At 34.3% G+C, this 24,099-nt stretch overlaps 1 non-coding gene across 1 annotated transcript; it reads left to right on the top strand.

The window, feature by feature from the left end:
• Positions 1–18,715: 18,715 nt before the first annotated feature.
• LOC139903174 (small nucleolar RNA R71) lies at positions 18,716–18,822 on the top strand. The gene has a single exon (XR_011778016.1). It is a non-coding gene; the product is annotated as a small nucleolar RNA R71 (small nucleolar RNA).
• The last annotated feature ends 5,277 nt before the right edge of the window (positions 18,823–24,099 follow it).

Below are 24,099 nucleotides of genomic sequence, written 5' to 3'. Positions count from 1 at the left end.
ACGATCTCTATCATAAATCTTATTATTATCATAATTTAAAATTAAAATTAAGATTATTGTTATATCTGATTACATTAACATTATGATAGAGAATTATAAAATATAGATATTGATATTTGATATTAAGGGGAAAGATATATAAATAGAAAGATAGATTTAGGATAGAAAAAGGTATGTTTATATCTATCGAATACACTGCCTTTTATAGGCGAATTCTGAATTTGATTTTTCACTTACGACCCCTGAACTATGCTCAATTAACAACTTTTTATTATTTAATATTATTCTTATTATGAATTATTTAAATATTATATTTTATTCTTGTGCATAGTTGACTTGTAATTTTTACACCGTTGCGTCGAGCGTTGAAAGTTGACTTAGGTCCCAGTTCCGGATTTTCGAACATCCTTTCGTACAATTTTATATTGTGTACTTTGCGTTTTGTAACTTGTACTCTTGTCATTTTTAGACGTTCTTCATCAATAATTTGAACTTTTTTGATTGTATCTTGTACTTTTGAGCTTTTTGGACCTTTGTGTCTTCAATTCGTCGTTTTCGCCTTTTGTCTTCGCACTTATTTAATATAAACGAATATTACTTGAAAATGGAACAATTGCAACTAAAATCTTGTATTTCTTGGGGGATAATGCTATGAAATATATGTTCCTTTTTAGCCTTATCAAGGAATTCCGTACTTTTCTAGCTTCAAACATATCCGCAGTACAGGCTGCGCTACATACCAATAATAACCTTGGATCTAGCAGTACAGGAAATCGTGTAGGATACACCTACAAAGAATTCACTGCCTGCAAACCTTTGGAATTTGATGGAACCGAAGGACCGATCTGATTGAAACGGTGGACCGAGAAGGTCGAATCGGTGTTTGCCATAAGTAAGTGTACTGAAGAGGACAAAGTGAAGTACGCTACGCATACCTTCATAGGTTCTGCGTTAACATGGTGGAATACCTATCTAGAGTAAGTGGGACAAGATGATGCTTACGCATTACCGTGGTTAACATTCAAGCACTTGATGAACGAGAAGTACCGTCCCAGAACCGAGGTCAATAAGCTTAAGACAGAACTTAGAGGGTCACGAACCCAAGGATTTGATATTACCACGTACGAAAGATGATTCACAGAATTGTGCCTATTGTGTCCGGGAGCGTTCGAAGATGAGGAAGAGAAGATCGACGCGTTTGTGAAAGGATTACCGGAAAGAATCCAAGAAGATATAAGTTCACACGAGCCCGCCTCTATACAACAGGCATGTAGAATGGCTCACAAACTAGTGAACCAGATTGAAGAAAGAATTAAAGAACAGACTGCTGAAGAGGCCAATGTGAAGCAAGTCAAAAGAAAGTGGGAGGAAAACGGTGATAAGAATCACCAATACAACAACAACAGCAATTACAACAATAATCGCAACAACTATCCCAACAATCGCAACTATAACAAACGGCCCAACAACAACAACAACAACAGCAGCAGCAACTACAACAATCATCCCAACAACAATAATAACCGCAAAAACAACAACAATCAGAAGCAGCTATGCCAAAGGTGTGAAAAGTATCACTCGGGGTTCTGCACCAAATTTTGCAACAAGTGTAAAAGAAATGGTCATAGCGCGGCGAAGTGTGAGGTCTACGGACCAGGGGTTAACAGAACGAAAGGAACAAATGGTATTGGAACGAGTAATGGCGGAGCAAGTAGTGTCGGAGCAAGTTATGCCAATGTAGTTTGTTATAAATGTGGAAAACTGGGCCACATTATTAGAAATTGCCCGAACCAGTAGAACACGAATGGACAAGGCCGCGAAAGAGTTTTCAATATTAATGCGGCAGAGGCACAGGAAGACCCGGAGCTTGTTACGGGTACGTTTCTTATTGACAATAAATATGCTTACGTTTTATTTGATTCGGGTGCGGATAGAAGCTATATGAGTAGAGATTTTTGTGCTAAATTAAGTTGTCCATTGACGCCGTTGGATAGTAAATTTTTACTAGAATTAGCAAATGGTAAATTAATTTTAGCAGATAATATATGCCGGAATTGAGAAATTAAACTGGGTAGCGAAATATTTAAGATTGATTTGATACCAGTAGAGTTAGGGAGTTTTGATGTAATAGTTGGCATGGACTGGCTGAAGAAGGTGAAATCAGAGATCGTATGTTATAAAAATGCAATTCGCATTGTACGAGAAGAAGGAGAACCCTTAATGGTGTACGGAGAAAAGGGCAACATGAAGCTACATCTTATTAGTAATTTGAAGGCACAAAAACTAATAAGAAAAGGTTGCTATGCTGTTCTAGCACACGTCGAAAAAGTACAAACTGAAGAAAAGAGCATCAATGATGTTCCCGTCGCAAAAGAATTTCCCGATGTATTTCCGAAAGAATTACCGGGACTACCTCCACATCGATCTGTTGAATTTCAAATAGATCTTGTACCAGGAGCTGCACCAATAGCTCGTGCTCCTTACAGACTTGCACCCAGCGAGATGAAAGAACTGCAAAGCCAATTATAAGAACTTTTAGAGCGTGGTTTCATTCGACCAAGCACATCACCGTGGGGAGCTCCTGCTTTGTTTGTCAAGAAGAAAGATGGTACATTTAGGTTGTGTATTGACTACAGAGAGTTGAACAAACTTACCATCAAAAACCGTTATCCACTGCCGAGAATTGACGACTTATTTGATCAACTACAAGGCTCGTCGGTTTATTCGAAGATCGATTTACGTTCTGGATATCATCAAATGCGAGTAAAGGAGGATGATATTCCAAAAACTACTTTTAGGACGCATTATGGTCATTACGAGTTTATGGTTATGCCGTTTGGATTGACTAACGCACCAGCTGTGTTCATGGACCTTATGAACCGAGTGTGTGGGCCATATCTTGACAAGTTTGCCATTGTTTTCATCGATGACATACTTATTTACTCAAAGAATGATCAAGAGCACGAAGAACATTTGAGAAAAGTGCTAGAAGTATTGAGGAAAGAAAAACTGTACGCTAAGTTTTCAAAGTGTGCATTTTGGTTGGAAGAAGTTCAATTCCTCGGTCACATAGTGAACAAAGAAGGTATCCAGTGAAATGTCCCGTTCTTATTGATTAAAAACGTTCCATATTAATTGATTTCGTTGCGAGGTTTTGACCTCTATATGAGACGTTTTTCAAAGACTGCATTCATTTTAAAACAAACCATAACCTTTATTTCATCAATAAAGGTTTAAAAAGCTTTACGTAGATTATCAAATAATGATAATCTAAAATATCTTGTTTACACACGACCATTACATAATGGTTTACAATACAAATATGTTACAACAAAATAAGTTTCTTGAATGCAGTTTTTACACAATATCATACAAGCATGGACTCCAAATCTCGTCCTTATTTAAGTATGCGATAGCGGAAGCTCTTAATAATCACCTGAGAATAAACATGCTTAAAACGTCAACAAAAATGTTGGTGAGTTATAGGTTTAACCTATATATATCAAATCATAATAATAGACCACAAGATTTCATATTTCAATACACATCCCATACATAGAGATAAAAATCATTCATATGGTGAACACCTGGTAACCGACATTAACAAGATGCATATATAAGAATATCCCCATCATTCCGGGACACCCTTCGGATATGATATAAATTTCGAAGTACTAAAGCATCCGGTACTTTGGATGGGGCTTGTTGGGCCCGATAGATCTATCTTTAGGATTCGCGTCAATTAGGGTGTCTGTTCCCTAATTCTTAGATTACCAGACTTAATAAAAAGGGGCATATTCGATTTCGATAATTCAACCATAGAATGTAGTTTCACGTACTTGTGTCTATTTTGTAAATCATTTATAAAACCTGCATGTATTCTCATCCCAAAAATATTAGATTTTAAAAGTGGGACTATAACTCACTTTCACAGATTTTTTACTTCGTCGGGAAGTAAGACTTGGCCACTGGTTGATTCACGAACCTATAACAATATATACATATATATCAAAGTACGTTCAAAATATATTTACAACACTTTTAATATATTTTGATGTTTTAAGTTTATTAAGTCAGCTGTCCTCGTTAGTAACCTACAACTAGTTGTCCACAGTTAGATGTACAGAAATAAATCGATAAATATTATCTTGAATCAATCCACGACCCAGTGTATACGTATCTCAGTATTGATCACAACTCAAACTATATATATTTTGGAATCAACCTCAACCCTGTATAGCTAACTCCAACATTCACATATAGAGTGTCTATGGTTGTTTCGAAATATATATAGATGTGTCGACATGATAGGTCGAAACATTGTATACGTGTCTATGGTATCTCAAGATTACATAATATACAATACAAGTTGATTAAGTTATGGTTGGAATAGATTTGTTACCAATTTTCACGTAGCTAAAATGAGAAAAATTATCCAATCTTGTTTTACCCATAACTTCTTCATTTTAAATCCATTTTGAGTGAATCAAATTGCTATGGTTTCATATTGAACTCTATTTTATGAATCTAAACAGAAAAAGTATAGGTTTATAGTCGGAAAAATAAGTTACAAGTCGTTTTTGTAAAGGTAGTCATTTCAGTCGAAAGAACGACGTCTAGATGACCATTTTAGAAAACATACTTCCACTTTGAGTTTAACCATAATTTTTGGATATAGTTTCATGTTCATAATAAAAATCATTTTCTCAGAATAACAACTTTTAAATCAAAGTTTATCATAGTTTTTAATTAACTAACCCAAAACAGCCCGCGGTGTTACTACGACGGCGTAAATCCGGTTTTACGGTGTTTTTCGTGTTTCCAGGTTTTAAATCATTAAGTTAGCATATCATATAGATATAGAACATGTGTTTAGTTGATTTTAAAAGTCAATTTAGATGGATTAACTTTTGTTTGCGAACAAGTTTAGAATTAACTAAACTATGTTCTAGTGATTACAAGTTTAAACCTTCGAATAAGATAGCTTTATATGTATGAATCGAATGATGTTATGAACATCATTACTACCTTAAGTTCCTTGGATAAACCTACTGGAAAATAGAAAAATGGATCTAGCTTCAACGGATCCTTGGATGGCTCGAAGTTCTTGAAGCAGAATCATGACACTAAAACAAGTTCAAGTAAGATCATCACTTGAAATAAGATTGTTATAGTTATAGAAATTGAACCAAAGTTTGAATATGATTATTACCTTGTATTAGAATGATAACCTACTGTAAGAAACAAAGATTTCTTGAGGTTGGATGATCACCTTACAAGATTGGAAGTGAGCTAGCAAACTTGAAAGTATTCTTGATTTTATGAAACTAGAACTTTTGAAATTTATGAAGAACACTTAGAACTTGAAGATAGAACTTGAGAGAGATCAATTAGATGAAGAAAATTGAAGAATGAAAGTGTTTGTAGGTGTTTTTGGTCGTTGGTGTATGGATTAGATATAAAGGATATGTAATTTTGTTTTCATGTAAATAAGTCATGAATGATTACTCATATTTTTGTAATTTTATGAGATATTTCATGCTAGTTGCCAAATGATGGTTCCCACATGTGTTAGGTGACTCACATGGGCTGCTAAGAGCTGATCATTGGAGTGTATATACCAATAGTACATACATCTAAAAGTTGTGTATTGTACGAGTACGAATACGGGTGCATACGAGTAGAATTGTTGATGAAACTGAACGAGGATGTAATTGTAAGCATTTTTGTTAAGTAGAAGTATTTTGATAAGTGTCTTGAAGTCTTTCAAAAGTGTATGAATACATATTAAAACACTACATGTATATACATTTTAACTGAGTCGTTAAGTCATCGTTAGTCGTTACATGTAAATGTTGTTTTGAAACCTTTAGGTTAACGATCTTGTTGAATGTTGTTAACCCATTGTTTATTATAACAAATGAGATGTTAAATTATTATATTATCATGATATTATGGTATATAATATATCTTAGTATGATGTATATACAGTTAAATGTCGTTACAACGATAATCGTTACATATATGTCTCGTTTCGAAATCATTAAGTTAGTAGCCTTATTTTTACATATGTATTTCATTGTTAATACACTTAATAATATATTTACTTATCATTTAACATAATTAACCAAGTGTATCAATATCTTAATATGATTCATATGTACCTAGTAAGACGTTGTTATAACGATAATCGTTATATATATCGTTTTCGAGTTTCTTTAATTAATAGTCTCATTTTTATGTATATAACTCATTGTTAAAATACCTAATGAGATACATACTTATAATAAAAACATGTTAACTATATATATAACCATATATATGTCATCGTATAGTTTTTATAAGTTTTAACGTTCGTGAATCACCGGTCAACTTGGGTGGTCAATTGTCTATATGAAACATATTTCAATTAATCAAGTCTTAACAAGTTTGATTGCTTAACATGTTGGAAACATTTAATCATGTAAATATCAATCTTAATTAATTTATATAAACATGGAAAAGTTCGGGTCACTACAGTACCTACCCGTTAAATAAATTTCGTCCCGAAATTGTAAGCTGTTGAAGGTGTTGACGAATCTTCTGGAAATAGATGCGGGTATTTCTTCTTCATCTGATCTTCACGCTCCCAGGTGAACTCGGGTCCTCTACGAGCATTCCATCGAACCTTAACAATTGGTATCTTGTTTTGCTTAAGTCTTTTAACCTCACGATCCATTATTTCGACGGGTTCTTCGATGAATTGAAGTTTTTCGTTGATTTGGATTTCATCTAACGGAATAGTGAGATCTTCTTTAGCAAAACATTTCTTCAAATTCGAGACGTGGAAAGTGTTATGTACAGCCGCGAGTTGTTGAGGTAACTCAAGTCGGTAAGCTACTGGCCTGACACGATCAATAATCTTGAATGGTCCAATATACCTTGGATTTAATTTCCCTCGTTTACCAAATCGAACAACGCCTTTCCAAGGTGCAACTTTAAGCATGACCATCTCTCCAATTTCAAATTCTATATCTTTTCTTTTAATGTCAGCGTAGCTCTTTTGTCGACTTTGGGCGGTTTTCAACCGTTGTTGAATTTGGATGATCTTCTCGGTAGTTTCTTGTATAATCTCCGGACCCGTAATCTGTCTATCCCCCACTTCACTCCAACAAATCGGAGACCTACACTTTCTACCATAAAGTGCTTCAAACGGCGCCATCTCAATGCTTGAATGGTAGCTATTGTTGTAGGAAAATTCTGCTAATGGTAGATGTCGATCCCAACTGTTTACGAAATCAATAACACATGCTCGTAGCATGTCTTCAAGCGTTTGTATCGTCCTTTCACTCTGACCATCAGTTTGTGGATGATAGGCAGTACTCATGTCTAGACGAGTTCCTAATGCTTGCTGTAATGTCTGCCAGAATCTTGAAATAAATCTGCCATCCCTATCAGAGATAATAGAGATTGGTATTCCATGTCTGGAGACGACTTCCTTCAAATACAGTCGTGCTAACTTCTCCATCTTATCATCTTCTCTTATTGGCAGGAAGTGTGCTGATTTGGTGAGACGATCAACTATTACCCAAATAGTATCAAAACCACTTGCAGTCCTTGGCAATTTAGTGATGAAATCCATGGTAATGTTTTCCCATTTCCATTTCGGGATTTCGGGTTGTTGAAGTAGACCTGATGGTTTCTGATGCTCAGCTTTGACCTTAGAACACGTCAAACATTCTCCTACGTATTCAGCAACATCGGCTTTCATACCCGGCCACCAAAAATGTTTCTTGAGATCCTTGTACATCTTCCCCGTTCCAGGATGTATTGAGTATCTGGTTTTATGAGCTTCTCTAAGTACCATTTCTCTCATATCTCCAAATTTTGGTACCCAAATCCTTTCAGCCCTATACCGGGTTCCGTCTTCCCGAATATTAAGATGTTTCTCCGATCCTTTGGGTATTTCATCCTTTAAATTTCCCTCTTTTAAAACTCCTTGTTGCGCCTCCTTTATTTGAGTAGTAAGGTTATTATGAATCATTATATTCATAGATTTTACTCGAACGGGTTCTCTGTCCTTCCTGCTCAAGGCATCGGCTACCACATTTGCCTTCCCCGGGTGGTAACGAATCTCAAAGTCGTAATCATTCAACAATTCAATCCACCTACGCTGCCTCATATTCAGTTGTTTCTGATTAAATATGTGTTGAAGACTTTTGTGGTCGGTATATATAATACTTTTGACCCCATATAAGTAGTGCCTCCAAGTCTTTAATGCAAAAACAACCGCTCCTAATTCCAAATCATGCGTCGTATAATTTTGTTCGTGAATCTTCAATTGTCTAGACGCATAAGCAATCACCTTCGTTCGTTGCATTAATACACTACCGAGACCTTGCTTTGATGCGTCATAATAAATCACAAAATCATCATTCCCTTCAGGCAATGACAATATAGGTGCCGTAGTTAGCTTTTTCTTCAATAACTGAAACGCTTTCTCTTGTTCATCATTCCATTCAAATTTCTTCCCTTTATGCGTTAATGCAGTCAAGGGTTTTGCTATTCTGGAAAAGTCTTGGATGAACCTTCTGTAGTAACCAGCTAGTCCTAAAAACTGGCGTATGTGTTTCGAAGTTTTCGGGGTTTCCCACTTTTCAACAGTTTCTATCTTTGCCGGATCCACCTTAATACCTTCTTTGTTCACTATGTGACCGAGGAATTGAACTTCTTCCAACCAAAATGCACACTTTGAAAACTTAGCGTACAATTCTTCCTTCCTCAATACTTCTAACACCTTTCTCAAATGTTCACCGTGTTCTTGGTCATTCTTTGAGTAAATAAGTATGTCATCAATGAAAACAATGACAAACTTGTCAAGGTATGGTCCACACACTCGGTTCATAAGGTCCATGAACACAGCTGGTGCATTAGTTAAACCAAACGGCATGACCATAAACTCGTAATGACCGTAACGTGTTCTGAAAGCAGTCTTTGGAATATCAACTTCTTTCACCCGCATTTGATGATACCCGGAACGTAAGTCAATCTTTGAATAAACAGACGAGCCTTGTAGTTGATCAAATAAGTCGTCGATTCTCGGTAGTGGGTAGCGGTTCTTGATGGTAAGTTTGTTCAACTCTCGGTAGTCGATACACAACCTGAATGTACCATCTTTCTTCTTGACAAACAAAACAGGAGCTCCCCACGGTGATGTGCTTGGTCGAACGAAACCACGCTCTAAAAGTTCTTGTAATTGGCTTTGCAGTTCTTTCATCTCGCTGGGTGCGAGTCTGTAAGGAGCACGAGCTATTGGTGCAGCTCCTGGTACAAGATCTATTTGAAATTCAACGGATCGATGTGGGGGTAATCCCGGTAATTCTTTCGGAAATACATCGGGAAATTCTTTTGCAATGGGAACGTCATTGATGCTCTTTTCTTCAGTTTGTACTTTCTCGACGTGTGCTAGAATAGCATAGCAACCTTTTCTTATTAGTTTTTGTGCCTTCAAATTACTAATAAGATGTAGCTTCGTGTTGCCCTTTTCTCCGTACACCATTAAGGGTTTTCCTTTTTCTCGTATAATGCGAATTGCATTTTTGTAACAGACGATCTCTGCTTTCACTTCTTTCAACCAGTCCATACCGATTATCACATCAAAACTCCCTAACTCTACTGGTATCAAATCAATCTTAAATGTTTCGCTAACCAGTTTAATTTCTCGATTTCGACATATATTATCTGCTGAAATTAATTTACCATTTGATAATTCGAGTAAAAATTTACTATCCAAAGGCGTCAATGGACAACTTAATTTAGCACAAAAATCTCTACTCATATAGCTTCTATCCGCACCCGAATCAAATAAAACGTAAGCAGATTTATTGTCAATAAGAAACGTACCCGTAACAAGCTCCGGGTCTTCCTGTGCCTCTGCCGCATTAATATTGAAAACTCTTCCACGGCCTTGTCCGTTCGTGTTCTCCTGGTTCGGGCAATTTCTAATAATGTGGCCCGGTTTTCCACATTTATAACAAACTACATTGGCATAACTTGCTCCGACACTACTTGCTCCGCCATTACTCGTTCCGACACCATTTGTTCCTTTCGTTCTATTAACCCCTGGTCCGTAGACCTCACACTTCGCCGCGCTATGACCATTTCTTTTACACTTGTTGCAAAATTTGGTGCAGAACCCCGAGTGATTCTTTTCACACCTTTGGCATAGCTGCTTCTGATTGTTGTTGTTGTTGCGGTTATTATTGTTGTTGGGATGATTGTTGTAGTTGCTGTTGTTGTTGTTGTTGTTGTTGTTGTTGTTGGGCCGTTTGTTGTAGTTGCGATTGATGTTGCGATTGTTGGGATAATTGTTGCGATTATTGTTGTAATTGCTGTTGTTGTTGTATTGGTGATTCTTATCACCGTTTTCCTCCCACTTTCTTTTGACTTGCTTTACATTGGCCTCTTCAGCAGTCTGTTCTTTAATTCTTTCTTCAATCTGGTTCACGAGTTTGTGAGCCATTCTACATGCCTGTTGTATGGAGGCGGGCTCGTGTGAACTTATATCTTCTTGGATTCTTTCCGGTAATCCTTTCACAAACGCGTCGATCTTCTCTTCCTCATCTTCGAATGCTCCCGGACACAATAGGCACAATTCTGTGAATCGTCTTTCGTACGTGGTAATATCAAATCCTTGGGTTCGTAACCCTCTAAGTTCTGTCTTGATCTTATTGACCTCGGTTCTGGGACGGTACTTCTCGTTCATCAAGTGCTTGAATGCTGACCACGGTAGTGCGTACGCATCGTCTTGTCCCACTTGCTCTAGATAGGTATTCCACCATGTTAACGCAGAACCTGTGAAGGTATGCGTAGCGTACTTCACTTTTCCTCTTCAGTACACTTACTTATGGCAAACACCGATTCAACCTTCTCGGTCCACCGTTTCAATCCGATCGGTCCTTCGGTTCCATCAAATTCCAAAGGTTTGCAGGCAGTGAATTCTTTGTAGGTGCATCCTACACGATTTCCTGTACTGCTAGATCCAAGGTTATTGTTGGTATGTAGTGCAGCCTGTACTGCGGCTATGTTTGAAGCTAGAAAAGTACGAAATTCCTCTTCATTCATATTCACGGTGTGTCGAGTAGTCGGTGCCATTTCCTTCAAAATAGTTAAATGGAACAAGTTAATCATACAGAATATTAAGAGTAGTTAATAGTATTTCGTAGCATAATATGAACTCATTTATAAAAGCTTTTTCTTCATATTAGCGTTTTATAAGTTTAAATTCGGGTAGTACCTACCCGTTAAGTTCATACTTAGTAGCTAATATACAATTCAACTACTGCAATTCTATATGAAAAACTGATTATAATAATATTTCGCGTTCAAACTTTTATACAATATTTTACAAACTTACAATACCGCTTATTTTACATAAAGCATGAAATATAGCACACAATAACTTTGATACAAGATAGTTGTGAAGATAATTCTAGCTAGTACACAAGTCGTTCAGCAAAGGCAATAAAGACACGTAATTCATACGTCCAGAAACAAGTCATGCATTCTAGTTTTACTAGGACTACTTCCCATCCTTGGTTTTGTGGAACATAACCGTTATGGCCGTTGATAAGACAGTGTGTTGTAACGTCGTCAAAGGGACGAGGGTTACGTAATGTCCAACAGTCCCGTAACAATCTAAAAACCTCATTTCTTACCCCAATTACCGACTCCGTCGCTTGTGGAAACGTTTTGTTTAATAGTTGTAGCCCGATGTTCTTGTTCTCACTTTGGTGAGAAGCGAACATTACTAATCCGTAAGCATAACATGCTTCTTTATGTTGCATGTTAGCCGCTTTTTCTAAATCACGAAGTCCAATATTCGGATATATTGAGTCAAAATAATTTCTTAACCCGTTGCGTAAAATAGCATTTGGGTTCCCCGCAATATATGCGTCAAAGTAAACACATCGTAACTTATGGGTTTCCCAATGTGATATCCCCCATCTTTCAAATGAAAGTCTCTTATAAACCAAGACATTCTTGGAACGTTCTTCGAATGTCTTACAAACTGATCTCGCCTTAAATAGTTGTGCCGAAGAATTCTGACCGACTTTAGACAAGATTTCATCAATCATGTCTCCGGGTAGGTCTCTTAAAATATTGGGTTGTCTATCCATTTTGTATTTTTATACTGTAAAATAGACAAGAGTTAGATTCATAAAAAAAAATACTTATTAATACAAGCAATTTTTACATATATCATAAAGCATAAGCACACTATATTACATATATTACACCACACGAATACAACTATCTTATTCCGACTCGCTTGTTTCTTCTTCTTCTTCGGTTTTGGTTCGTTTTGCCAAGTTTCTAGGGATATATGATGTTCCCCTAATACGAGCCGTCGTTTTCCACATTGGTTTAGAAAAACCTGGTGGTTTAGAGGTTCCCGGGTCATTGTTACAACTTAAGGACTTCGGGGGTTGACGATACATATAAAGTTCATCGGGGTTGGAATTAGATTTCTCTATTTTTATGCCCTTTCCCTTATTATTTTCTTTTGCCTTTTTAAATTCAGTTGGGGTAATTTCTATAACATCATCGGAATTCTCGTCGGAATCCGATTCATCGGAGAATTGGTAATCCTCCCAATATTTTGCTTCCTTGGCGGAAACACCATTGACCATAATCAACCTTGGTCGGTTGGTTGAGGATTTTCTTTTACTTAACCGTTTTATTATTTCCCCCACCGGTTCTATTTCTTCTTCCGGTTCCGATTCTTCTTCCGGTTCCGACTCTTCTTCCGGTTCCGACTCTTCTTCCGGTTCCTCTTCGGGAACTTGTGAATCAGTCCACGAATCATTCCAATTTACATTTGACTCTTCATTATTATTAGGTTAGTCAATGGGACTTGTTCTAGAGGTAGACATCTATCACATAATATCAAACACGTTAAGAGATTAATATATCACATAATATTCACATGTTAAAAATATATAGTTTCCAACAAAATTTGTTAAGCAATAATTTTTCAAGTAAACACGGTCGAAGTCCAGACTCACTAATGCATCCTAACAAACTCGATAAGACACACTAATGCAAAATTCTGGTTCTCTAAGACCAACGCTCGGATACCAACTGAAATGTCCCGTTCTTATTGATTAAAAACGTTCCATATTAATTGATTTCGTTGCGAGGTTTTGACCTCTATATGAGACGTTTTTCAAAGACTGCATTCATTTTAAAACAAACCATAACCTTTATTTCATCAATAAAGGTTTAAAAAGCTTTACGTAGATTATCAAATAATGATAATCTAAAATATCCTGTTTACACACGACCATTACATAATGGTTTACAATACAAATATGTTACAACAAAATAAGTTTCTTGAATGCAGTTTTTACACAATATCATACAAGCATGGACTCCAAATCTCGTCCTTATTTAAGTATGCGATAGCGGAAGCTCTTAATAATCACCTGAGAATAAACATGCTTAAAACGTCAACAAAAATGTTGGTGAGTTATAGGTTTAACCTATATATATCAAATCATAATAATAGACCACAAGATTTCATATTTCAATACACATCCCATACATAGAGATAAAAATCATTCATATGGTGAACACCTGGTAACCGACATTAACAAGATGCATATATAAGAATATCCCCATCATTCCGGGACACCCTTCGGATATGATATAAATTTCGAAGTACTAAAGCATCCGGTACTTTGGATGGGGCTTGTTGGGCCCGATAGATCTATCTTTAGGATTCGCGTCAATTAGGGTGTCTGTTCCCTAATTCTTAGATTACCAGACTTAATAAAAAGGGGCATATTCGATTTCGATAATTCAACCATAGAATGTAGTTTCACGTACTTGTGTCTATTTTGTAAATCATTTATAAAACCTGCATGTATTCTCATCCCAAAAATATTAGATTTTAAAAGTGGGACTATAACTCACTTTCACAGATTTTTTACTTCGTCGGGAAGTAAGACTTGGCCACTGGTTGATTCACGAACCTATAACAATATATACATATATATCAAAGTACGTTCAAAATATATTTACAACACTTTTAATATATTTTGATGTTTTAAGTTTATTAAGTCAGCTGTCCTCGTTAGTAACCTACAACTAGTTGTCCACAGTTAGATGTACAGAAATAAATCGATAAATATTATCTTGAATCAATCCACGACCCAGTGTATACGTATCTCAGTATTGATCACAACTCAAACTATATATATTTTGGAATCAACCTCAACCCTGTATAGCTAACTCCAACATTCACATATAGAGTGTCTATGGTTGTTCCGAAATATATATAGATGTGTCGACATGATAGGTCGAAACATTGTATACGTGTCTATGGTATCTCAAGATTACATAATATACAATACAAGTTGATTAAGTTATGGTTGGAATAGATTTGTTACCAATTTTCACGTAGCTAAAATGAGAAAAATTATCCAATCTTGTTTTACCCATAACTTCTTCATTTTAAATCCATTTTGAGTGAATCAAATTGCTATGGTTTCATATTGAACTCTATTTTATGAATCTAAACAGAAAAAGTATAGGTTTATAGTCAGAAAAATAAGTTACAAGTCATTTTTGTAAAGGTAGTCATTTCAGTCGAAAAAACGACGTCTAGATGACCATTTTAGAAAACATACTTCCACTTTGAGTTTAACCATAATTTTTGGATATAGTTTCATGTTCATAATAAAAATCATTTTCTCAGAATAACAAATTTTAAATCAAAGTTTATCATAGTTTTTAATTAACTAACCCAAAACAGCCCGCGGTGTTACTACGACGGCGTAAATCCGGTTTTACGGTGTTTTTCGTGTTTCCAGGTTTTAAATCATTAAGTTAGCATATCATATAGATATAGAACATGTGTTTAGTTGATTTTAAAAGTCAAGTTAGATGGATTAACTTTTGTTTGCGAACAAGTTTAGAATTAACTAAACTATGTTCTAGTGATTACAAGTTTAAACCTTCGAATAAGATAGCTTTATATGTATGAATCGAATGATGTTATGAACATCATTACTACCTTAAGTTCCTTGGATAAACCTACTGGAAAAGAGAAAAATGGATCTAGCTTTAACGGATCCTTGGATGGCTCGAAGTTCTTGAAGCAGAATCATGACACGAAAACAAGTTCAAGTAAGATCATCACTTGAAATAAGATTGTTATAGTTATAGAAATTGAACCAAAGTTTGAATATGATTATTACCTTGTATTATAATGATAACCTACTGTAAGAAACAAAGATTTCTTGAGGTTGGATGATCACCTTACAAGATTGGAAGTGAGCTAGCAAACTTGAAAGTATTCTTGATTTTATGAAACTAGAACTTTTGAAATTTATGAAGAACACTTAGAACTTGAAGATAGAACTTGAGAGAGATCAATTAGATGAAGAAAATTGAAGAATGAAAGTGTTTGTAGGTGTTTTTGGTCGTTGGTGTATGGATTAGATATAAAGGATATGTAATTTTGTTTTCATGTAAATAAGTCATGAATGATTACTCATATTTTTGTAATTTTATGAGATATTTCATGCTAGTTGCCAAATGATGGTTCCCACATGTGTTAGGTGACTCACATGGGCTGCTAAGAGCTGATCATTGGAGTGTATATACCAATAGTACATACATCTAAAAGCTGTGTATTGTACGAGTACGAATACGGGTGCATACGAGTAGAATTGTTGATGAAACTGAACGAGGATGTAATTGTAAGCATTTTTGTTAAGTAGAAGTATTTTGATAAGTGTCTTAAAGTCTTTCAAAAGTGTATGAATACATATTAAAACACTACATGTATATACATTTTAACTGAGTCGTTAAGTCATCGTTAGTCGTTACATGTAAATGTTGTTTTGAAACCTTTAGGTTAACGATCTTGTTGAATGTTGTTAACCCATTGTTTATTATAACAAATGAGATGTTAAATTATTATATTATCATGATATTATGATATATAATATATCTTAGTATGATGTATATACAGTTAAATGTCGTTACAACGATAATCGTTACATATATGTCTCGTTTCGAAATCATTAAGTTAGTAGCCTTATTTTTACATATGTATTTCATTGTTAATACACTTAATAATATATTTAATTATCATTTAACATAATTAACCAAGTGTATCAATATCTTAATATGATTCATATGTACCTAGTAAGACGTTGTTATAACGATAATCGTTATATATATCGTTTTCGAGTTTCTTAAATTAATAGTCTCATTTTTATGTATATAACTCATTGTTAAAATACCTAATGAGATACATACTTATAATAAAAACATGTTAACTATATATATAACCATATATATGTCATCGTATAGTTTTTATAAGTTTTAAAGTTAGCGAATCACCGGTCAACTTGGGTGGTCAATTGTCTATATGAAACATATTTCAATTAATCAAGTCTTAACAAGTTTGATTGCTTAACATGTTGGAAACATTTAATCATGTAAATATCAATCTTAATTAATTTATATGAAACATATTTCAATTAATGATTTAAAACCTGGAAACACGAAAAACACCGTAAAACCGGATTTACGCCGTCGTAGTAACACCGCGGGCTGTTTTGGGTTAGTTAATTAAAAACTATGATAAACTTTGATTTAAAATTTGTTATTCTGAGAAAATGATTTTTATTATGAACATGAAACTATATCCAAAAATTATGGTTAAACTCAAAGTGGAAGTATGTTTTCTAAAATGGTCATCTAGACGTCGTTTTTTCGACTGAAATGACTACCTTTACAAAAACGACTTGTAACTTATTTTTCCGACTATAAACCTATACTTTTTATGTTTAGATTCATAAAATAGAGTTCAATATGAAACCATAGCAATTTGATTCACTCAAAATGGATTTAAAATGAAGAAGTTATGGGTAAAACAAGATTGGATAATTTTTCTCATTTTAGCTACGTGAAAATTGGTAACAAATCTATTCCAACCATAACTTAATCAACTTGTATTGTATATTATGTAATCTTGAGATACCATAGACACGTATACAATGTTTCGACCTATCATGTCGACACATCTATATATATTTCGGAACAACCATAGACACTCTATATGTGAATGTTGGAGTTAGCTATACAGGGTTGAGGTTGATTCCAAAATATATATAGTTTGAGTTGTGATCAATACTGAGATATGTATACACTGGGTCGTGGATTGATTCAAGATAATATTTATCGATTTATTTCTGTACATCTAACTGTGGACAACTAGTTGTAGGTTACTAACGAGGACAGCTGACTTAATAAACTTAAAACATCAAAATGTATTAAAAGTGTTGTAAATATATTTTGAACATACTTTGATATATATATGTACATATTTGTTATAGGTTCGTGAATCGACCAGTGGCCAAGTCTTACTTCCCGACGAAGTAAAAAATCTGTGAAAGTGAGTTATAGTCCCACTTTTAAAATCTAATATTTTTGGGATGAAAATACATGCAGGTTTTATAAATGATTTACAAAATAGACACAAGTACATGAAACTACATTCTATGGTTGAATTATCGAAATCGAATATGCCCCTTTTTATTAAGTTCGGTAATCTAAGAATTAGGGAACAGACACTCTAATTGACGCGATGGGTGTTTTGTATGGTATCACTTTCTTATTCTTCTTCTTCTTCTTCTTTTTTCCAAAGGTATCACAAACTTTATTACCTATCACTTGCTCATACTCAACTCCTTTTCTTGGAAACGCGATGGGTATTTTGTATGGTGCCACCACTGGCTTTACATACTCGGGTGGTGGTGGTGTTGTAACTTCTTCATTGTTAATCACATCTAAAACTTTCCCATCTTCTGGTGTTGGTTTTTCAGAATTTGTTGATACCATGTTAACATTTTCATTCCGAGGATTTACTTCATTATTACTCGGTAGCTTTCCTTGTTCCCTTTCACTCATCAATCTAACAAGAGTACCTACTTGTTTTTCTAGATTCAAAATGGAAGCTTGTTGAGTTCTAAATGACTGATCAAACCTCTCATTCGTTTGGGTTTGAGTTTTAATAAATTGTGTTTGAGATTCAACTAGCTTAAATACCACTTCTTCCAGATTTGACTTTTTCTCTTCGGTTTGTTGTAGTGGTTTATACAAGCCAGGTCTTTGTTGATTGAAAGTGTTGTTTTGAGTTGGTTGGTTATTCGGACCTTGTTGGTTGTATGAGTTATTATTGGGTCCATTTGGATTGTAAAGAATGTTTTGATTTCGATTAAAGTTTGGCCTTGGCGGTTGATAATTATTTTTATAATTATTTCCCGGCCTTTGGTTTATGTAGGAAACATTCTCTCGTTGTTCCATCATTTGCTCAACATTACAATCTTTCGTTAAGTGTGGTCCACCACATTGCTCACAACTGATTCGTATTGCGTGAATATCTTTAGTCATCTTTTCCATTCGTCTCTCAAAAGCATCTATTTTTGCGGAAACAGAATCAAAGTTATGGCTAGAATTGGCTCTAGCCTCTTTAGATGAATGAAAAATATCTTTTTCCTGATGCCACTCATGAGAGTGGAATGCTGTGTTATCAATGATCTTGTGAGCTTCGGTTGCGGTTTTCTTCATAATGGAACCACCAGCTACTGTGTCGATGTCTTTTCGTATGGCGATGTCGACGCCTTTATAGAAAATTTGCACTATTTGAAAAGTATCTAAACCGTGTTGAGGACATCCTCTCAACATCCTTCCGAATCTTGTCCATGCCTCATATAACGTTTCATTTGGTTTTTGCACGAACGTGGCAATTTCTACTTGAAGTCTCACGGCTTTAGATGCCGGAAAGAATCTTTGAAGAAATTTCTCAACTAAAATATCCCATGAGTCAATCGTTCCTTCAGGTAACGATTCTAACCAATCTTTGGCTTCTCCTTTTAAAGTCCATGGGAACAACATAAGATAAATAGTTTCATCCTCAACTTCTCGGATTTTAAATAGATTACAAATCCTATTAAAAGTTCGAAGATGTTCGTTTGGATCTTCTTTTGTTGTACCACCAAATTGGCACTGATTGGTGATCATGTGTAGGATTTGTCCTTTGATTTCAAAATCTGATGCTCTAACATCTGGCTGATTAATGGTGTGACCTTGGCCCGTGCGTGTGGCTCTCATTCGGTCTTCCATACTTTGAGGTTCCGTTACTTCCATAATTGAATTTGTTGAATCCGAATCACTAGAAGATTCTGATTTAACTATTTGTGGTTCAGGAGGAATGATTAGTGGTTTAGGATCTTGGAATTGTCCTTGAATATCCTCCGGATTCTCAGTTGTGAAGTCGGGTTCAAAAAATGCATTATCGAAAATTTGAGTTGGAGAACTTGTTCGACTAGATGATGATTCTAAAGAAAAATCAACGGCAACAATATTGGCTAGATGCCTTGATCGAGTTACAGGTGGTGAACGTATGAAAGGTGGTGAACGTTTTGCTCGGTGCATTCACTGAATATCCTATTAGTTATAAAAAAAAAGTATATAAGTTATCAAATTAATAGACTTTTCTGATTTTGCCCACGTTTCAAATAGCCAATAGATGCAGCAGGTAGCCATGACCCTTTAAATCGGAAGTCCACAACTCGCCACTAACAAATCCAACTATTACTACGAACCAGAAAATTTGGATGTCTATCAATTTAATTGCTTAAAATAATTTTTCGTTTGAAATTTTAGAGAAGAAATAGAAAATTCTATGTCCTAAAAACTAGAGCGTCGAGAAATAAGAAAGAAAAAGATTGCGTCGAAAAACGTCGAAAAAATAAAAGGTCGAAAAATAAAAATAAGAAAGTAACGCGTCGAAACTTAAAAGGGATTCTAAACGAAAAACGGCAATTACTTAAGATGATACTAAAATTTTAACACGACGTCGCAAAATTTTAAGCCACCTAAATCTTAGTCTAAAGAAAAAGCACTTAAGGGATTTTACGGCAAAGCCTAAAAATCTAAAAGTATAAAAATAACTATGGCAAAACTAAACTTAATACTAAAAGTTGTAACTAGAGTCTAAAAATCTAAAGGTAATAAAACTTAAAATAAATATATATATTTTTTTAATTTTATAGACAAAATCTTAAAAAATATATATATATATATATATATATATATATATATATATATATATATATATATATATATATATATATATATATATATATATATATATATATATATATATTTAAAAAAAATTTTTAAAAAAATAAATTTATTTTTATATTTTTTTTTAAAAAAAAATTTTAAATTTTTTTTTTACGATTTTAATATTTCTTTTTTTAAGGATTTTAAATTTTTGTTTCAAAATTTTTTTTTAAATTTTTTTTCACGAAATTAATAATTTTTTTTTATTTTTTTTAAAAAACTTTTTTTTTAACTCATTTACTATTCATGAATAGTAAATGAAACGAAATTAATTAATTTACTATTCACATGAAAGCGACATGATAGAAATTATTAATTATAAGTTACATAATATACCCCTAAAGTATTTAATAAATACGACTTTTTAAAACTTTACGATTCAAATTTGATTCAAAATTATTATTATATTATTATATTTTATTTCAATATTATTATATTATTATATTTTATTTCAATATTATTATATTATTATATTTATTAAATTATTATATTTAAATTAATATATCTTTAATCAATCAAAAACTAAAAAAAAAAAACTTAAATACCCCGTGAAGACACAAAAAGTGTCTCCGGCAGCGGCGCCAAAAACTTGATGTGTTCTAGAGGGTGTGTGTATGAAACGGCTATCAGTTTTATATTTATTTACTACAGAAAATCACCTAAATTAAACTAAAACACAAAAGGCAAGTATACCTATCGTGTAATAATATAGCTAAGGTAAAGTCCGGGAGGTCGATCCGTGGACACTATTATTGGGTGTCTTACTAGGTCAAATTAGTTAATTAAGTAGTTAAACTAGATATAGTAATTATAGGTAACTTTGGGGGGATTTACCGTTTAATGACCGGTTTGTCGATTTTTTATTTTAAGCGTACAGATAAATGACGATAATTAAAGTGCGTAAAATAAATAACAATATTACAATGACAATAAATAAAATTGCCAGTAAATGAAAGTACGATGAGAAATACAATAAAAGAATTATGCTTATTTAAACTTCCGTAATCATGATGTTTGACGTTTTGATTTTAATTTATTATGCTGGGTTAATTGTCCTTTGTCGTGGATTTAATTGATACCTATCTGGTTTTTGCCCATAATAGTTCATCGGTCATAATTATAAAATGATCGTTAAATTAACCTTATACCTGAAGTCAAATATTCCAACTAATTGGGGATTCGAACTGTAACAAGGTCTTAATACTTTGTTAATAATTACACCAGGTTATCGACTGTGCGTAATTCAAGGTCTTAATACTTTGTTAACAATTACACCAATTACCCTTGTATGTAATCCACCTCTATTTTAATTAGTCCATGATTATTAATTTACCCACTTGGCCAGAATGAATAATAAATTACCCAACCCAATTGATTAATTAAATGATTGTAAAAGATGTCGTATAAACGTCACTAAATAGGACATGCATAATCATTTAATAATTATTAGATTAACTAATTTGAAGATAGGTTCGACAGACTCCAAAGAGTTGTCATTCGATTAGACAATATCCCCCATCTATTAATGGTCCATGGTCCAATGTCCACAAGTGTCGGTCTTTTGTCCATACCCTAATTATGGTACAAAATCCAATAACCCAATCTTTAATATTTAGTCCAACATCATGATTACTTCGGCTCAAATAAGCATAATAATAACTTAGTTACGAGACATTAATTTAAAAAGGAAGAACATAGCTTACAGTGGTGAATAATCGTGTAGCGTTACACGGACAGAGTTCCGACTTTAAAACCCGTAAAACATTTCTTACAATAACTCAATTATTATTATTATTAAACTTAAATTAAAATTATAATTATAAATATATATAAATTACATATATAGAGAAAGAATATTGGAAAAATGTGTATCTTTTTTCATTCTCCGTAGTTTCGTTTTATAGGCAAATGTTGATTTGAAATTTTCACTTATGACCCCTTAACTATGCTCAATTAACAACTTTTTATTATTTATTATTATTCTTATTATGAATTATTTAAATATTATATTATATTCTTGTACATAGTTGACTTGTACTTTCAGCTCCGTTGCGTCGAGCGTTGAAAGTTGGTTCATGTCTCGGTTCCGGATTTTCGAACGTCTTTTCGTATAATTTAATATCTTGTACTTTGCGTTTTGCGGCTTGTACGTTTGTAATTTTTAGACGTTTCTCATCAATATATTGAACCACTTGGATTGTACTTTGTACTTTTTAGCTTTTTGGTCGTTTGCGTCTTCAAATCGTCGAATCTGCTTTTTGTCTTCACCTTTTATTATTTAAACGAATATCACTTGTAAATAGAACAATTGCAACTAAAATCTTGACTTTCTTGAGGGATAATGCTATGAAATATGTGTTCGTTTTTAGCATTATCAACGATCCATTATTTCGACGGGTTCTTCAATGAATTGAAGTTTTTCATTGATTTGGATTTCGTCCAACGGAATAGTGAGATCTTCTTTAGCAAAACATTTCTTCAAATTCGAGACGTGGAAAGTGTTATGTACAGCCGCGATTTGTTGAGGTAGCTCCAGTTGGTAAGCTACTGGTCCGACACGATCTATAATCTTGAATGGTCCAATGTACCTTGGATTTAGTTTCTCCCGTTTACCAAATCGAACAACGCCTTTCCAAGGTGAAACCTTAAGCATGAACATTTCTCCAATTTCAAACTCTATATCTTTTCTTTTACTATCCGCGTAGCTCTTTTGTCGACTCTGGGCGGTTTTCAATCGTTGTTGAATTTGGATGATTTTCTCGGTAGTTTCTTGTATTATCTCCGGAACCGTAATCTGTCTATCCCCCACTTCATTCCAACAAATCGGAGACCTGCACTTTCTACTATAAAGTGCCTCAAACGGCGCCATCTCAATACTAGAATGATAACTGTTGTTGTAGGAAAATTCTTCTAACGATAGGTGTCGATCCCAACTGTTTTCGAAATCAATAACACATGCTCGTAGCATGTCTTCAAGCGTTTGTATCGTCCTTTCGCTCTGCCCCATCAGTTTGTGGATGATAGGCAGTACTCATGTCTAGACGAGTCCCCAATGCTTGTTGCAATGTCTGCCAGAACCTTGAAACAAATCTACCATCCCTATCATAGATAATAGAGAAGGGTATTCCATGTCTGGAGACAACCTCCTTCAAATACAATCGCGCCAACTTTTCCATTTTGTCATCTTCTCTCATTGGCAGGAAGTGTGCTGACTTGGTGAGACGATCAACTATTACCCAAATAGTATCATAACCACTTGCAGTCCTTGGCAATTTAGTAATGAAATCCATGGTAATGTTTTCCCATTTCCATTTCGGGATTTCAGGTTGTTGTAGTAGACCTGATGGTTTTTGATGTTCAGATTTGACCTTAGAACACGTCAAACATTCTCCTACATATTTAGCAATATCGGCTTTCATACCCAGCTACCAAAAGTGTTTCTTGAGATCTTTATACATCTTCCCCACTCCGGGATGTATTGAATATCTGGTTTTATGTTCTTCCTTAAGTACCATTTCTCTCACATCTCCAAACCTTGGTACCCAAATTCTATCAGCCCTATATCGGGTTCCGTCTTCCCGAATATTAAGATGTTTCTCTGATCCTTTGGGTATCTCATTCTTCAACTTTCCTTCTTTTACAACCCCCTGTTGCGCCTCCTTTATTTGAGTAGTAAGGTTAGTACGAATAATTATATTCATAGCTTTTACCTGTATAGGTTCTCTGTCCTTTCTACTCAAAGCGTCAGCTACCACATTCGCCTTCGCCGGGTGGTATCGAATCTCAAAATCATAATTATTCAACAGTTCAATCCACCTGCATTATCTCATATTCAGTTGCTTCTGATTAAATATATGTTGGAGACTTTTGTGGTCGGTATATATAATACTTTTGACCCCATATAAATAATGC

This window comes from Rutidosis leptorrhynchoides, chromosome 3 (assembly GCF_046630445.1).
Source record: "Rutidosis leptorrhynchoides isolate AG116_Rl617_1_P2 chromosome 3, CSIRO_AGI_Rlap_v1, whole genome shotgun sequence".
NCBI classification, from domain to species: domain Eukaryota; kingdom Viridiplantae; phylum Streptophyta; class Magnoliopsida; order Asterales; family Asteraceae; genus Rutidosis; species Rutidosis leptorrhynchoides.
Note: the sequence above shows the minus strand (reverse complement) of the source record. Positions and strands in the feature narration are given on the sequence as shown.